At 46.7% G+C, this 18184-nt stretch overlaps 2 long non-coding RNA genes across 5 annotated transcripts; one reads left to right on the top strand and one right to left on the bottom strand.

The window, feature by feature from the left end:
* Positions 1 to 233: 233 nt before the first annotated feature.
* On the top strand, positions 234 to 16722 carry LOC137481728 (uncharacterized). Of its 4 annotated transcripts, none has more exons than XR_011003623.1 (8): positions 234 to 843; positions 2759 to 2881; positions 3238 to 3338; positions 4301 to 4512; positions 11219 to 11298; positions 13029 to 13139; positions 13482 to 13573; positions 14300 to 16722. It is a non-coding gene; the product is annotated as an uncharacterized lncRNA (long non-coding RNA). The 4 variants fall into 4 exon arrangements; XR_011003622.1 differs by lacking the exon at positions 234 to 843 and adding an exon at positions 2321 to 2510; XR_011003621.1 differs by lacking the exon at positions 234 to 843 and having other exon boundaries at positions 2521 to 2881.
* LOC137481729 (uncharacterized) lies at positions 11079 to 13136 on the bottom strand. Its single transcript, XR_011003625.1, has 2 exons — positions 13001 to 13136; positions 11079 to 12024 (listed from the first exon to the last, which is right to left on the bottom strand). It is a non-coding gene; the product is annotated as an uncharacterized lncRNA (long non-coding RNA).
* Positions 16723 to 18184: the final 1462 nt, after the last annotated feature.

Raw genomic sequence — 18184 nt, 5'->3', positions numbered from 1 at the left:
TCTGCCCTGCTTCTGTCACCAGATGAAGGTGGTGGGCTTTTCCTGGGGAACAAAGAAGTTTTTAACTCAGGCTGTGATCTGGCTTCTTTTCCCTTCTGCTGAGCTGCGGTGCCAGCTTTGAGATAATCAGGCTGATTAAACCCACCTACACTGGTGCCCTGGAGAAAACACCCACAGCTGCCTCTGCTAAGCCAAGGAACCCCCTGCTCTGGGCAGGCACAGGGGAGAGCTCCGCACCTGGTTTGAGCCACGGGACAAAGATGAACCAGGCCAGCAGCACTGGGACATAAGTGCCCAATTGCTCTAAGCCAGGACTCAGATTTTAAGCATCGACCTTCTACTGAGGTGCCTTTAAAAATCTGTCTTGTTCATGCTGGAGAGCAACAGCATTGCATCTCTGAGGAGTTTTTTCTCCACTGAACTGTCCAGCCTGAGCTAACTCCTGTGCTGATGCCATGGAAGTGCTCGTGTGTGCTCTGCTAAGCCCTGGACAAGGCTGTGTCCTGGATGAAGGTGTCTTGGAGCAGAGATGCTCAGATTAAATGAGGATCATGGTGTTCCATGGTTGCCTTCTGGTGGCTGCACAGCTGAGGACATCCCTCAGAGCTGGCACAGCCACCTCAGGTTTGCTCAGTGAGGGGAAGGGATGTCCTGAGCTCTCCCTTTCCCTTGGCTCAACGGAGCCAACACGATGGGAGAAAAGGCAGGTTCTGCTCAATGAAGATATCCCTGTTTCACCACTGCTTCCTCCTCTGGAAGAAAAATTATTCCTCCAGGTCTTGACATCTGCTGCTGTTTAAAGGATCATCATCATCACCACTCCAGCCCTCCTGGGGCCTCAAGGTATATAAAACCTTATTCTTCCCAAATTTGTGATTGCAAACAGATACTATGTGATGGGGTCCCTCTAAAGGCCATGTCAGTGCTGGGAAGCTTATTAATGCATGGTTCTGCAGGACAGAAGCTGGGGGTGACTCTGGAGGACAGGTGGAAGGTTTTAGGTAGATTTTAACCCCCCTGGGGCAGGTGGGTGGTGACCACCTGTGGACACACTGCAGGAGGAATCTGCAGTGCTTGCAGCTCTCTGCTGGTGCTGTTATTTGCAGTATCCAGGGATTCTCTTGTGACCTTTAGCTGTTTTTATTTTGGCTCTGGTGAAAGGCTGAGATGGAGGAAGAATTTCTCAGGTTAGCAGACCCCTCTGCTACTTGTCACCCCCCCTTGTGCACCCACGTGTACACCCCCGTGGCCGTGGAACCAAGGGAGCAATGGGAAAGTGCACCTGGAAGCTTCTCAGAGGGTCCAAGCTATGGAAAAAGCTCATAAAACACCTCCTTGAAGCCTGTCCCTTGTGAGAGGCTGTGTGTAACCTCCATCCTCACCCTCCATCAGGTGGCTTGGACAGGGGGAGGCTGCAGCTACAGACACACTCTCACTGTAACAGCTCCACACTGGGGAGACCCAGCAGCTCTCACTCTGCATTTTGAGTTTGCAGGTTCAGTGGTGATGGTAATTATTCATTGATTCACAGGGTGGGAAGGCCCTGGCACAGGTCCCCAGAGAAGCTGTGGCTGCTCCATCCCTGAAGTGTCCAAGGCCAGGTTGGATGGGGCTTGGAGCACCCTGGGATGGTGGAAAGTGTCCCTGCCCATGGCAGGGGGTGGAATGAGATGGGCTTTGAGGTCCTGCCCAACCCAAACCCTTCTGGGATTCTTTTAATTGTAAGTGCCTGAGAAGTGAAGTAGTGCTCTGAAACCAAAGAAAGAAGGCTGTGTGATCAGCCTGCTGTTTTGATTGCCTCCTTTAGCAATACTTTTTGCTAATTAAAATTTGGATTGTTCAGCTCAGTGCAAGGAGACCTGTCCCAGCCTGTTCCCATTCACCCACCATGTCCTTGCACCCTCACACACACAGTGCAAATTTAAAGCCTTTTCTGATTGCTGAGTTATGGTGCCTGAAGCTGGTTGGTTTGACACAGAGCCATGAGCTTTCACCCTTAGGGACATTGGGCTCCTTTCTCTTTCTACATCTAAAGTGTTTGTCTTGTGTGGGTTTGCCCTTGGGAAGCCAATTCCTTTGAAAGGCACCAGGAGTGGTTCCAAGTGAGGGATGTCCCACGATGGGACTGTGCTCTGAGGTTCTCTCACCTTTATCTCCCTCCACAGGCTCTCAGCAAATAACCTTTCAGTTGCCAGGGCAATAAATATGTCAGGGGTGATTAAAGATGTGGCAGCTGGTGCTCTGTATCTCCATGCAGTCAAGTCCTTCAGATTTTCCTTGCTCCCACTGGGACAGAATTTTCCAGTATTCAGTGCCAGTCCCCAGCACCCCCTGAGCAAGCTGGGGGTGTTGAGCACCTGGCTGGATTCTGTCCAGGTTCAGCACATCTCTCTGAGCTCCCTGTTCCCATCCATCCATGCTGTCCATCCCTGGCGTGCTGGGCGTCTGTCCCTGGGCTGAGCTGGGAGCGTGTGGTCCTTGCACAGTGCCTGGAGTATTGCTTACACATGGTATGTTTTCCATGCAAAATGGGTTTTTAAGAAATAAGGGTTCTTAAAATGGACTAAAAACTTTTTACCAGGGCATCTGGTATTGCAAATATTTGAAAACATTGAAATTTTTTCTTTCTTGGCAGTAAAAACAACCCAGCTTCTTGCCCACTGCAGTCCAAGAACTATTGAATATGTTTTAAAACAGATCGTTTGGGGGATTTATATAACTTTTTATGGTTCTGAACAGAAGATGCTTTTCTCCTTAGAACTGGTTCAGAATCCTAAATTATAGCTGTTGATTTCTTGGCTTATGGGGAGCTATGTGATTTACACCAGTTAAGAACATCAGAAAGCTTCAAGAAACCTTTGAAAGCACAAACCAGAGGAAGGTGAGCTTTTGTTTTCCTTCCCAGATATTCATATCCTTGTTGCAGGCTATGCCTGGATTCACTCCATTGCTGTTGTGATCTGTGAGACTTCATCCCATCCCCATTCCCAGGTAGCTGGAGTCAGGCACTGCACGGAGCAGCTTGGAGGTTCCCCGAGCAATTTGAAGGGATCTGAGGGAGTCCAACCCCTGGGATGGGGTGAACCCAAATGCTGCAGCTGCTTCAAGATTTTTCCTGTTATTTTTTCCTGAGAATGACTATACGGTCATAAGATCTGGGGGGTTTTGTGTGTGGCTTTCTGACCTGCTGAATCATGATTTTTAAAATTTTCTCTTTCTCATGCCTGTTGCACTCAGATGTAGTTTTGACAGGAGCTGAAAGAACCTCCCTGGGCTGGAGGGAGGAATTGGACCTGCATCTCATGCATCTCACCTGAGGGCCTTGACAACTGCATATGGTACAGACAGGAACAAAATTAATGCTTTTTTAAAAACATATAAAAAAAAGGAGGGGGGGTGGAAATAGGAATGGAAAAAATAATTTTAAAATATCAGCCTTTTATCCGCAATTGATCCCATGCCTGCATGCTGGAAAACCCTCTGTTTGTGACAGCTCCTTGTGCCCAGGTGGCAAAAAATCTTGGGAAACTCCAAATACAGCTGAGATATTTGTGCACACGAAGCCAGATGGGTTTTCAGCTTATTGTGTGCCTGGTGCTTACCAGCACGAAGGTGGCAGGAGCAAGGATGGAGGGAAGGGGCTGGGAATGCCCCCAGAGTCAGCTCGTGCCTGGCTGTGCTCGTGGCCAGCTCTGCCGTTGCCATGGCTGGGGTTTGCTGGTCCATAACCCATCAGCCGTCTGAGCCAGGGTGGGATGGCTCAGGGATATAAAAATGGCCAGAAATCCAGCCCTGTGCAAGGGGGAAGGGCTGGTGCTGGTGGAGGATCCAGCCCGGCTCTTGGGGTCCCCGCAGCCTTGGCACAGCCACAGCACCAAACCACATCCCTGGCCAGTCCTGCTCTGCACTCTGGCCTCGTGCCCAGGTTGTGAAAGCACTGTAAAAGCCAGGTATGTTGTTTTGGCCTTAATGTTTGTCCCATGGCATTAAAAAAAAAAAAAAAAAAAAAAAAAAAAAAAAAAAAAAAAAAAAGAAAAGAAAAGAAAAATCTGGAAAAGCTCGGAATAATAATAAAGTCCTGAGATATATGGTTGAATTAGATTTACTCAAGTGCTGCTGGGCTTGTCTCTGCCTGCTGCTGGTGTCAGGGTTTCTGTCACCCTCCCTGGCTTTGCACATGTGCTTCCACAAACATTACTCACATGTGGACCTATTCAGTGACACTTTGGTCCAGTACAGCACAAGATGGACACTTACAGATGTCCATCATTCACTCTGACAAAGCCACATCTCCCCCCAGCCTTGGTAAACCATAGCTGGAGCACATCTCTCCAGAAGAGAAATTCACTCCTTTCTTTGAAGACAAAGTGCTGAGGCATCCGCTGCATTCCTTCCTGACGTGTTCCCGTGGTTGGCTGCCCTCATTCCAAACCAGATGTCTCCTCTCTGATTTGAATGCTGCTGACTTCAGATTCCGGCCATTAGACCTTCTTCTGCCTGTTCCTGATGGAGGTGAGGAGCTCCAGGTTGTTGGATACCCAGGCTGCCACTGCTACCCAATGAAGCAGCCGTGTCAGGGTCAGAGAGACATAACAGCATCATAATTCAAGAAAATTCCTTCAATTTGTCTCTTGGCTGTTACAGCCATTTAGTTGGAGCAAGGCTTTCATGTGCACAGCCCTGGTCTGGTTTTCCCATTGCTGGCTCTTCCTTGGGCCACCTGCTTGGTTAAACAGTAGGGGTTTGTCTTTAGTTCAGTTTTCCTCCTCTTATGAAGAGCTAAATCTCTTAAAATGTTTATTTCCCCCCCTGCCTTTTTTTGTTTAATATCATACTATTGGAGAAATAAATACTCTGTAGTTTCATCTTGCCACAATGCTTTTTGAGGCTAAACTCATGCAGGTTTTGGTTGAGCAATGGAGGTTCTTTCCATAAAAAGTTCCTGGTGAGATGTGGGGAAGGTAAGGGACAGTCTGACTACCAGCCCTGGTGAAGCCAGTGGATGAGTCCTCATGAGCAAGAAACTTGAGATTTTCTTATCAATAGTGTAAAGGTCAGCCTTGGTTTTGTTTCTCAGCTGCATGTACAGAACAATGTCTCTTTTCTCTGCAGTGCTGTCCTTCCACCTCCTTCCCCTGTAAATTTTGCTCTCAATTTAATTTATTTGCAGCCCTACCTTTGGTGGCGAGGCAGAAACACAGGCAGAGTGTGAGATTGGTCTGATCCTGCAAACCTCTGCAGCTTTTGCTTTCAGGATTGAATGTTGGGCTCTTCTAAATGGAGGGGGAACCTGGTCTCAGCTCATTTTAAACAAGACTGACATCTTCTGAGCACTTTAAAATTGTAGACACACAGGATCACAGAATAATTTGGGTCAGGAGGGACCTTAAAGATCATCCAGTTCCAACCCCTCTGCCACAGCCAGGGTCACCTTCACTAGACCAGGGTGCTCAGAGATTTAAAGAGGAAGCAAAGATGTGTCCATAGAGCCTATGGAAGTATTTGTGCCCTCACCCTCCTGTGAGTACATCACAGTAACTCAGAGGAGTAGCACGTGCTCACTTACAGGAGATGTGCTATAGAAGAGTTATCACTCATCAGGGGAGTTATGGGCTTAATGCAAAAAAGAGCCTGAGATGGCTCAGCACAGCCCATAGCTGAAACATGTTGTGATACCCCTGGGTAAAGATCAAACTGTAAAGGTCTTACCGACATCTGATTCTCCTCAGTTTTAGTTGGATCCAAATCTAGCAAAAGGGCATTTTTATGTCTGGTCACAGTCCAAAAAGATATAGCAAAATCACCTGGAGTTACAAATGTGTTGCAGAACCTGTCCCTAATCACATTAAGAGCTCTCAACTGTAAGGCTCGATTGTTTGCCAAATGAAATATTCTCCTCCGGTATTTGCAGAAAGGAATTACAGTCTGTGAGTCATGTTTTTCATTTGGTATTGAAGTACAGTTTCTATTTTACAGACCCAATCCTCAGCTTGGGGAAGGAGTCGTTAAAAAGGCTTTGTTTTGTTGGGAAATAAGGGCAAGGTGACAGGTCTGAGACAATGTATCGTGGGCTCTCAGTTTGCAGCTGGGCTTTCAAGACCTTCAGGTTCCCGATGTGAGGTTTTCCTCTGTGGTTCTCAGAGAGGTGGTGGGGGCTGTTGGATCTGAGGTTGTGCTGAAATAAGCAGAAAGACCATGTAATCCCAGGGCTCTGGTCTCCAGAGCTTCAGTGGCAGCCCCTAAGGTTGAGACTGCAGAAATGTCTGGTGGGTCCCCAGTGGACTCTTGCTCCAAGCTTGAAGCGCCTCTGGCCCTTCCTTTTGGCCCACTCAGATATTAGCTGGCCACCAGCCATGGGCTCTAGGCTGGAGCTCACCTGTGGTTTGCACATGAACTCCTGCTCCAGTGGAAGGTGTCCCTGCCCATGGCAGAGGGGTTGGAATGAGATGGTCTCTAGGGTCCCTTCCAACCCAAAACCATCCTGGTACTCGGTATCACCCAATAAACTGATACGAATTGGCAGATGTGGGGCTTTTGCAGTGGGTAGGAGGTGGGGACATTGAAGTCCAAGAAAGGAAAACATTCAAAGCACCAGGTCACTGCTGAGAGGAGAAGCAAGGCGAGCTGGGGGAAAGGGCTCACAACCCCCAGCCGTGGAGGAAGGACCTTGCACAGACTTTGTCAGTACCAGAGCTGTGGGAGCTGAGCCAGCTCCAGGGGCAGTGGGAGAGCCCTTGGCTCAAACCAGAGCTGCTGTTGGATGAGCTGGCCCTCACACCACACTTAATCACACTGAGGGAAACTCTCACCCAGAGTCACCCCGTGTCCCACGGGAAGGAGAACCCAAACAGGATTTACTCCAGCTCATCTTTAAATCTGGGAGCAGGAGGGGTGAACAAAGCCCTGTAATCCCTTGGGTAGAGGGGAGCACATCCCCCTGGGCTGCCCCTAGGCCACAGCCTGCCCCCAGCCTGTCCCCTCCTCATCCTCAGGGAGGAAGGAAGCACAGGGCCAGGTCAGCAGTTGTGCCTGGGGGATTTTGGCCTGACTTCTCACAGTGTCTTAATAGACCCCAGCTGGCAGCAATAATTGGAGAGTTATTAAATAACTGTCTGCAGTGACATACAATCTGCAGAGCACTGTACCAATTATTTTTCATTTGCTTCCCTCTATCCCAACGTGTCTCTATCTCCCCATCCTACCCCACTGCCCTTCCCAGGAACAATTTACTGTAGTGATTGGAGGGCAGCAAGATCTTCTCCAACAAAGAAACTACTTTATTTTCTGCCATGGTTAATGCCCCTGTTTAATGAGAGCTTCATATCATTCTCACCACCCTAAATTAAAGGGTGGCCTGTGCAATTAAACTGTTTAGCTTCCAGAATGCCCCTCACAGTTATCTGCAAAATGGGTTGAAATGCAGCTGCTACTACTGTTGCTCATACTAAAACTGGCAAAGGGAAAACCACTTTCATCTCTTTATTTTTAGTAGTGTGGCTTTACTTTCAATTAAACTAATTATTTGCACCATCTTGTTCCTGATCCTTGTCCTGTGAGATTTTCCCGACCAGGAAATATTTTATGCAATATATAGCTGTAGATGCTTATATCTTCATGTTTGTGTCTTTTGGGAATGAGGAGAGAGCTGAGATTTGCAGCTCTTAGTCCAATGTTTATCAGTATAAAACCAGAGTAAAGTTAGTTTGCAGTGGATTCACTCCAAATTTAAGGTTTGTTAGATGGCACTTGCTCTTTTTTCCCTTTACTTTTTACATCAGAATTTGCTCTTTTTCCTTTTTTTTTTAAATGTAGAAGTTTAATAAGGACAAGTTCCTCCAAAGCCTTCTCCCCAAATATCTGCTCTTCATCCAGAACCTGCTGCTGTATTCCCAAGGATCATATAACAACATGCACTAAGAGCATCCTTGAGGATCTGTTGATTCTTTTCATCAGGAGATGCTTCATCCATCCCTGATATTTGGCCCACTCAGGATGAAAAGTGGCTGCTTTTTAAGAATTGGAAAGAGGTTTTGTCACTGCTTGGGTTGGGAGCAGAGTGGGAAGCCCCCAAAATGTCAAACCATAAGGCTCTGCAGCAACCCAAGGAATTCTACTTAGGATGCCTCTGCAGGGAAGTTTCTTTCTGCCTCAAACCTGTTGAGTTCCAATATTCATTTTAATGATCTCATTTTATAAATAATGGGAAGCAAAACAATGCATTCAATAGAAATGAGATTAGAAATAGGAGGGGAGTGAATTGCAAATGCAAGAGCCTGTACTTATTCCAGGGAAGATAAATCTCATTTTAAGTGGTCTCCAGTGCAACAGAGTCTTGCTAAGACCAAAACAAAGTAAATCTGGTTTTGTTGATAAATAAAAGAGTGAGGCAGTGGCAGGGAATGTTTTCTAACACTAGCTGGTTGTCATAGTGTCCTGGGACTAATGATACCTGGGCTTTACTCTTGGCCTGGCCACTGTCTCTCTGCAGTAAATCATTTAACACCCTGTGCTGGAGTTGAGGCACAAGCTGGAAAATCCAACTCCACTGAACAAATGGCATCAGGGTGTGACCCTCGGCAAAGCTGCCACTGACAGGATTCTACCTCAGCAGCGTGAAGGAGTTTGGGGTGCATCATGAATTGGAAGGTGGAAGCAGCCCATGCACAATTTGCTTCAGGCTGTTGTGGGAAAGGCTGTTGGTGGGAGACCTTTTAATCTGGGGCTGGATTTGGCATGGTGATGCACCTCTTGTGTGTCACCCAATGTAGACACAATACCAGCAGTGGCTTGAAAATTCTCCTTTTTTTCCTTTCTCTTCTGTGGTTTGGTCAGGTTTTCTGTCCACATGAGTAGCAGGCAGGAAAAAAGATGTTTGCTCTGCAGAACTCTCCCTGAGCCCCTTCTCCATGTGGTCTTCGAGCTGCAGTGAGGAAGGGACAGTACCAGGGATTGATAAGAGGGTCTGAACTGCAAACGCCAGCTCAGCAGGGAGGTAACACCATCACTGTGTTCTAATTGAAAACACATTGTCCTTCCATCCCACACCTGGAAACTCAGAGGGAAGCGCTGGCATGGGCTGCAGGGGGGTGGATGGGGTGAGGTATCCCCAGAAGGAATGTGCACCCCGGAGCCGGGTACGCAGAGCTGCCCCAAACAACGGCACAACCAGCAGCCTCATGGGCTGGAGCTGGAGCTGACCGACCCTCCTAGCTGGGAGCTAATGATTCCCTTCAGGATTGCATCATTAGATTCGAACTGAGTCATTATGAGGCGATTTGGGAAAACAAGTTGGAATTCATAACCAAGGAAACGTGCTGGAGCTGTTGCAAGAGCCTCCTGTCGGGTGCCGGGTGGGTGCAGAGGCACCAGCAGCCCCTCGCTCCCGGGGCAAGCACAGGAGCCAAGATCCATGCCCAGCGGAGGCTGGTGGGATTCTTCTCTTCTTCCACCCACAGCTGCTTCCTGATCCTTCCTGCCACTGCCCTCCATGTAACACCTGTCACAAGAATAAACAAACCCCGGGGCAGGGGGAGACACTGAAATTGTGACATTTGCACTCGTGCATTCCCGGGTGCAACCACAGGAGCAGCCCCAGGCTCTGTCCGCAGTTCCAGCATCTTCTGCCCTGGTGTGCAGCTGCTGGCAGCCCCTTTGCTCCAGCTGCATGGTTGGATGTTTGCCTGCCCTGCTCACTGCCTGCTGCTGCTGGTGCCTCTCCAGGTGGGCACAGCTTTGCATGGCTCTGCCATCAACAGCAGCATTTTCAGCAGGTGTGGTGGAGGGGCTGGAAAGGCACTACCTGCAAACAGCCAAATGGTTTGTGGCAGGTTCTTGGAAACCCAGCAAAACCACACGCTGGTGTCAGCATTGGGGCTGCAACTCTTCTGTGAAGCCACCACTGAGCCGCAAAGTGCTGGCTTCAAAATGCTGGGTGAGGACAGCAACATCCTTGATGAAGGCAGAGAATGTGGTGTGAAGGATGAGTAAAGGTTTAGGAGAGCAGTAGGAGAAAAGGAACTTGGGGAGCAATCCAAGGCTTGACTGTGGGTTGGCACTCAATGCTGATGATCATCAATCAGCAGAGATCAATTACTCAGGAAGCTGAAGCACCAACCAGGAGCAATGCTAACATCAGCTTGATGACTAAGGAGACAAGGACATGGATAGAGACCAGCATGGATGGATACAGGCCCCTTACTTGCCTCTGCAGAAAGGTGTTTTCCCAAAATTACAGCTGGGAGAGGCCAAGCTGTGGCCACTAAGGGTGAGCTGGAGTTTTTGTTAGTATGTTTATAAAAATGTGAAGCTTGGGCATTTGCTGGAAATTAAAATACTGGTGTATTTGAAAGTAAAATAAACAAACGTTTGCCTAGTGAGGGAGAAAAATTATTTCAGAAATAATATGTGATAATGAAGAAATTCCTCAAAAATCAAATACAGTGAGGAGAGCAAAGCCCTGGTGAGGTGAGTGAGCTGGTGGGTGGCAAAAACAACTGAGGACAGCCCTGCTGAGCACTTCCCATCAGTCATTTTCTAGGGAGATCCCTGCCACAGCTGCTTGAGGCTGGTCCCTGGTAAACCTCTGCCAGCTCGGTGTGACTCACCGGGAATGAGAAGGCTTACAGGAACACAGTGAAGGAGAGGATTTCAAACACAGGGCTCAGGGCATCACAGCCCTCATTACCACTGCCTCACGTGGTGCTTACCATAGGACTGGCAAGAGAAAAGGCTTTGCATGTCCTCATACCTGCCAAAGCCACAGGGCACAGGTGACAAACTCACCAGACTCAGGGGACTGGGGTGGCAGTCCACCCTCTGCCCAGTGGCTGCAGGCTCAGGATTGGCTCTACTGGGTGATCCTTGCAACTTAGAGCCTCAAAATCAGGTCAGTCTTGTGAATTAGAGGTTGCACCTCAAAGATTGGATTTTTTTTTTTTTAAACTCCTACCAAAAAGCAGCAGGTCCCTGTAGAGTCAGTTGTTTGCCTAAGGGAAAAACTAGGTCAAAACTTGGTAAATTCAGATATAAAGGGTTTCCTATGCTTCCTCAGCAAACAATGTCCTACTGCAAATAACTGCAACTAACTGTGTGCCCTCAGTCTTGTTCTGTCCGGGGTGATGCTTAAACTGTCAATAATCCTAAGGCTGCTGTCACAGTGCTGCTCAATGGGGTTGACAGATTATATCTCTAAAGTCCCTTTATTGGACCTTGTTCCCAGAAAAGCTTGCAAATTGCTCTGATCTTACCAGACAAAGGCGTTGCTCACTCCCGGAGTCCTTGGATATCCTACACAATAAGGTAGGAATTGGTGAGAATTACCTGAGATAAAATATCCCTTACAACATCAAAGTTCCAGATCCCTTAGCTGTCAGCTGCAGGTATGTGAAAGTCCTGACAGGCTGAAGATAGAAGGAAGAGATAAAGCAAAAAAAAAAAAAAGGGAGGGGGAATGGAGAAATTCTCCGCATGAAACGTTATATCATTGGATTTGGCACAAAGATGTCAGCTCCGGGGGTCTGTACGGCCAGCTGGGGTGTGAGCAGGGCACTGGGCTTTACTGGGCTTTCACCTTCTGAGATGAATCAACAGCAGCTGATACCAGGCAGCCAGGGACAGATCCTGATCCTTGGCCCCAGTGGATAAGGAGGTGGACTTCAATAGTCTTTGTGAGTCCCTTCTAACTCAGAATATTCTATGATAAATGAAGCAGGAGGGACAGAGATCAGGATAAATCCTGATTATGCATCCCCCACATTTTCCCCATCCCTGTACACTCAGCTGTTGGTTGTCTTTTGCCAGTAAAATGGGTGAAGTGGGTCGGTTACCAGGAGAAATCACTGGTGTAGCACAGGACATCATCCTTTTGCCATCTTTGCCCTGCACATTTTATAATAATTGACCTCCCTGAGCTGTCACAGGAGCGTGGCAGGAGAGCTGGGGTCAGGCTCCACTGATGCTGCCCACCCTGCACCACTAACCTCCCTGTAAAAGTCCAGCTCGTTGGCAGCAAAGCCACAGGTAGGCCTGAAAAACAGATTTTCACAAAAACAGAGTCAGAGTTGAGCTGAAACAAGATCTGGCTTGTTTGTCTAAAATCCTGCCCTTTCACACCACAAAGACTGGACAGGTCTTCTCTCTGCCCAGTGCTCCCACACACCTAATCCTCCCTAAAACTGTGGTTTAGAGTAGATCAAATACCTTTAGGTTCTTAGAAAGGACTGGTTTTGGCAAATGCACAAATACTTTTCTCAAATGGCATAAATATTGTATGTGATTTGCTGCCTTGCCAAAATGCAAACACACACACATGCTCTCCTAACTAAGCAACATTCTTTAAAAGTTAAGATCATTGCTTAGAAAGAAATATAGAGCATTTTATAAATCCAAATTGATCACGCACTGTGTGTGTTGAAAGTATGTACAAAAAATGGAACCCCAAAACTCCATTAAACCACTTCTGAGACAATACATCACTGCACCTTTATATTGCACCGAGGGGTTTAACAACCCTTCTCCAGGAAAATATTTTACTAGGTAACAAAAAAAAAAGTTATTGAAAACATATATTTGATACTTTTGGCAATTCATTTTACTACTTGCATTTCCAATTCATTGGTATAGTTCATGAAAAAAAATATTTTCGCAGTTGGGTCATGTTATTATTTCTCTATTTTTTTTTTCTACTTGAAAGCCATGATACAATTTTTTTTCTATGAAACAACAAAGAGACAAAAGCTGCTTGTTTGGTGATCCAGTGGATGTTTAAGGGTCTGCTGAAGTGTAGAATACACACAAACATGCCTACAGGAAATTATGGCATCTTTCTGCTTTTCTGGGTAACCAACTTTCTATCTGAACCAGCTAAAATAAAGCCAGGAAAGAACTAGTAGGTTAAATCTTCAAAAGAACAAAAAGAAGGCATAATTTACTAAAATATTAAAATATTTTTTAAAATTATATGATTTTGCTTCAGATAATTTGAACTGTCCCTGGCACCGACCTGTGTGTGACTGATCCTCTCCCTGCAGCACTGCTCTTCTCTTGGCTGGTGTGAATGTACCTCCTCAGGTGAAACCCTGGCTTGAACTTGACCTGCCCAGGTTCCAGAAGAAGGCTAAGGAATCCCAGGAGAGGAGGAGGTGAGCATCTTCACATCTGCACTGCAAACTCAGCATGGGCTCAGATTCCTTTCCCTACCCAGAGAGTGACTTTTCACCCAAGCTGTTGGTGCTTTAGACCATTTGATCTGGCCAACATGGCATTGTGGGCATGCTTTTGCTTTCCCTTGGGCTGAAAACACACCCATTTCAAAACAAACCTAAACCATACGTGGGACCCCTCTGTGCCTGCCTGCCCTCCATCCTCCCTTCTCCCTCCCCACCTGCCTCTTTCCTTCACATCTCTTCAAGAAGATTTTGGTGGAGATCTATCATGCAAAAACCTAGGTGACACACGTCCTTGGAAGCACTGGTGTCCTGCAGAGCTGGACATCCACACAAGGATTTCTGCCTCTTCAACCAAACTGCTCCCGGACCATGTGTGTGCTCACTTCCCACACCATGCAGGTAAGTCTGTAACCTTTGCTTTGAGAAAGATACTGTGATTAACCACAAGCACGTTGCATCCTTGTTTGTCTGGAGAACGGTGATTTTCCATTTTAATTGCTTCCTGTATGACAGATTTTGTTAGGTCCCAGCCTCCTGTCAGCTCTTCTTCTCACTGCATTTGTTTCCTGATGTGTGTGTAATTACAACCATGAAAGTCCATCAGCAAAAGCGCCATCAATGTGAAAGATTAACGAATCTGACGCTTTCCCTCTCTCCTCCCCCCAAAATTAGAAAGCCCCCTCTGTAGTTTCCAGCACACATCTATCATTACACACTCCTGAGTCTCAGGTAAATTAGCAACCTGATTCTTTTCCCTGCTGTCACTTAGAAGAAAAGGGCTTCTTATTTGCCATCCAAGGAAAAGTACAGTAAACCTAGAACTAGATAAAAGGGAAGTAATCAAATATATTTAACTGTACTCAGCCAAATCCCATTATTTGTATAGATGTTAGCTGGTGCATTTGAAGAATTAGGGAAGCCTTGTCTTTTATAGGAAATTGTACTGCTTGATTGAAAACTGCAATATCTGTGCAACTGTTCCTCTGCTTACTTAAAATGAGAAGTTCAGCATTATTTATAAATTATATAAAATGATATAAATATATCAGATTATATAAATATATCAGAGAGATATTTATGCATGAACAGTAGATATTTTAAAAGGGGTTTCATGCCCTTGCTCTTCCACTAAGCACGTACATTTGGGGTGAGGACAGCATCCTTCTGTGTTTCTTTCAGAGATGGGAAATGCCTCATCAGTGTGGCAATGTTCCATGGATTGTCCTTCTCACTTCTACCTGAAAGATGTGGAGAAAATAATTTTAGATAAGTCACCTCCTACACATCTGAGGGAATCGACTCCCTGGAGTGTGAGGAACAGCTTATGGGGTGTAGGGATAATGTAGGGGTAGGCTGAGCAGCCATGGGGAAGGAACATACTGGGAGTATCCCATGGAGATTATAACCATGGTGAGGCTGTAGGAGGGCACAGAAAGCCTTCAACTGGTGATAGGAACCCAGGTTTTGAAAATACATGGAAAACACAAGAGCAGTGCCTGTGCAAGGGGTGCTCCTTCCCTTGGCAGCTGGTTCTGTGGGAAAGGGGGAATGCGCCACCTCTAGACGGCTGCAGTCGGTGGCCACCAGACCTTCCCCTTTGGAAATCCCTGCAGTGCCAAAACAGAGGATGCACAGTTACTTGGAAAATATACCCAAAAATACCCAGACCCACCTTCTCATCCTTATCCACAGGACCAAACTATCTTTCAGGTGTCCCTGTGCAAACAGTGTGAGTTTCGCTGTGAAAATGTTTGATTACGGTGTTCCAACACAAGCACTGAAACTCAGGTCCACGGATTGAGGGAAAGGTTCTCCTGAACTGTGTCCATGCCAGCACACAGCTTTTCTCAGCTCAGTTTTGTACTCAGAAGCACTGTTTTGTGTGCTGTCCAGCCAAGTAAGTGGCAAGAGCTCTGCAGAGAGCCCGGGTTCTTCAGGATGATGACCCAGCTCGCCCTCATGACAATAGGTGTAGCAAGATGAGGCACATTTTGATTCCAGATTCCAGTTTTAATTTGCTTGTACGAAACATCACAACTCAATATTGTTTCAGAACTTTGGGGAGAAGAGGGAGGCAGACAAGAGTCCCCACAATGTTTTTTTTTACATGCCTGAATCAAATTACCCTCCCTTCTGTGGGGCTTCTTCTGAAGTAACAGATCGTACTGTAACCAAATATTGCCATCCAGGAAAGCCATTTTCATCCAGCAAGGAGGCTTCTTCCTTCTCAGCAGCCACTGAAAAGGGCCTTTGTTCTCAGGCTGAACACCTGGAGAGAGTTATCAGCAGTGGCCTCTCTGGCCGGTGCGCGGAGCAGCTGTGACAAGACCCAGTGGCTTTGGCCTCAGGAGTGTCAGCAGCACCTGGCAGCTGCTGGCACCCAAAAATATGCCTGTCTGGGCCATTGCACGGGCAACTTTGGGTGGTTCCTCTCTTCTGTAGGGACCAGGCTCTGTATTTTCTTTATTTCCCCATCCTAAAATGAACAGCCTCACTCCACAGGGTCTCTGGATAACCTCAAGGGTGTGACACCTCTGTAGGGAATGGAGAACAAGCCTTGGCATTACCTTTCTGGAGACACTGGTGGTGTGAGAGGTGAAAAGCTGGCACAGAGCACCAACATCCTGGGCACATGGTTTGACACTACACCTCAATGAGTAAAAGGTGGAACTGTTGCCTGGCATGAGGGGTAGGACATTCAGCAGAGAGGGACTCACCTGATGTGACCAAGGACAAGATTGCACAGCAGCTCATGTGACCCTGGGCACAGTTTTGTGCTCTCTCCATACAGTCGGCACCACTTCTGTCTGTGTCCATGGAAACACAGACCCACAACTGCTCAGAAACTCAAGCAAACCCAACTCATTTGGCCCATCGGGTAATTCCCTGGAGGTAGAACTGCACTGTATAAACCATCACTGCCATGGACATTAGCTTCAAAATTAAAAGGTTTTCATTCTTTCACTGGATTTTACAGGATCTGAAGAAAAATGTGTGAGGAAAGATGGAGAGTCAGAAAGGAGAGGTTGTCAGTGGGGTAGCCTGCAGAGCTGTTGACCTGAACCTGTGCTGGGTCTGGCTGAACCTGTGCTGGGTCTGTGAGGGGTTTTACCAATGGCCTCAGTGGGAATTGTACCTGCAGCCTAGGAGTTTTGCAGGTCTAGACCTATAGACCTTTCTCAGTGTGCTGATTTTCCACTGAAGCCAGACAGTCCAGATCACAAAAAAATTGCCCCCAAAACCCCAACATAATTCTTATTTTCCTGATAACCCAGATAAAGTTTTGACTCCTACAAGAGAGTCATACACTGGAGGATTTCAACAATGCCTCATCACAAGATGCACAGCTCTGCAAAGTATCCGTTCTGAAGCAGTTCTGCCAAATACCAAGAGAAAATTACATAACACGAGAAGGAGCAAACCACAGCTGAATCTTCATCATCCACTGTGGCAGCTGACCATGGACGTCACGAGTTCTTCCATACTCGATGGCATCATTTCCATTTTCTTTGGACTGTAGTAATGAAAGAATAAACATTTCAAAAGGTTCAAATGAGACCTTTGAATGCCAGCACTGAGTCCCTGTGAGGTTGGGATAAACTGACAAAATAACATCCTGCAGAAGCTGTGCCTGTGACAAACCACCATTCCTGCGTTCATGTTCTGTGGTTTGTAGCACAGGGGCCACTTTAAACCTTGGTCTCTGTCCAGGCACCAGTACCAGCTCTCCCATGACTTTATGTTTGTATCTCTTTCTTCTTCATGAAGGGAAGATTTCCAGGTTTGTTCCTTTTAACTTTGTTCATGGTAGCACTCTTGACAGAAGGACTTAGTGCCTATTTAATGTCTTTGCAAGGAAAAGAGAGAAACTTCTCGGTTACATAAAAGTTTGTATCAAAATTCAAGAATCCGGATTAATTATAGAAGACTTGCCTTGTATCATTCAATTTGCTTGAATAGCTTTAAAGATTAAGCAGATCCAAGGCCTAACAGAACCAGAGCCAGTAAGACAATAGCTGAGATTTTCCTTTGAAACAAAATATACAGGTGGTTTCTGTGAGTTTCTGTGTCTATCTGCCCGGCTTTTTTATTTTTATGTCGTATCCAATATCACAGAACCTGGCAGAAGAAATCATATAGCAATTTGTGAAAGCTTGTTGCTGTTCTAGATATCATATAGTCTGTTCCACACCAGCAAAGACAAAACCAATGCCTTTACTCCTCGAGTTTTCATTCAAAAGGATAATGATCTCTGGTAACAAAATATTTGGCAGTAGCATTATTTAAAATGCACAGAGGAAATGTTTGTCCCTAATTCAAGGGACTGTGGTCACACAGTCTCTATTCACTTAGAATTTACCAGTGAATGCCAAAGGCTAATCTGCAAAAAGCTCAGGAACACAGTTAAGTTTATCACACTCCATCCTTCACCCATCCCATTGTAAGTGAGTCACAAAATAGTAATTATTGAATTTCTTTGTGGCCAGAGACTGTATAAACCGTGTTATACCCAGCAGGCTCTAATGGCTCATTCGGTAAGTATCTAATTAAGTGGTTGGTGTTTTTTTCTTTCACAGCATACTTTCGTGTTTTAAAATCCCTTTGCATTAAACTACTTCTCGAGTTTTCCAAATTTCTCACACGCACAGAAGAGGGAAGTAAGAAAAAAAGCAGAGGGGAGATTTCGGTCGTGGGAACAGAAGGCAAAAACGAGCATTCGCAAAGGCTAAAGGCAAATCCTCCCTAAAATCTCCATCTAAAATACTGAAAACTGCAACTATGGTCTGCCTGGGACAGTTGCCTGTCTAGAGAGGGGGAAATAAAGCCGGCCCGAGGGGAATTGCTACGTTTGGGGAGGAGAGGCCGCTCCCCCAAAGCCCAAAGCGATTACAACGCCTCGGGGGCTTTGAACGGCGCAAATCCGGGGTTTGGGCAGTTTTACCGATCGCGCTCGGCGTCCCTCGCCCGCCGGTCCCCGCCACCGCGGAATCCCGCTCCACCCCGGGGCAGCGGAACGC

Source organism: Anomalospiza imberbis, chromosome 13, assembly GCF_031753505.1.
Source record: "Anomalospiza imberbis isolate Cuckoo-Finch-1a 21T00152 chromosome 13, ASM3175350v1, whole genome shotgun sequence".
Classification (NCBI taxonomy): Eukaryota; Metazoa; Chordata; class Aves; order Passeriformes; family Viduidae; genus Anomalospiza; species Anomalospiza imberbis.
The sequence above is the reverse complement of the archived record's forward strand: the minus strand, read 5'-3'. Positions and strand labels throughout refer to the sequence as shown.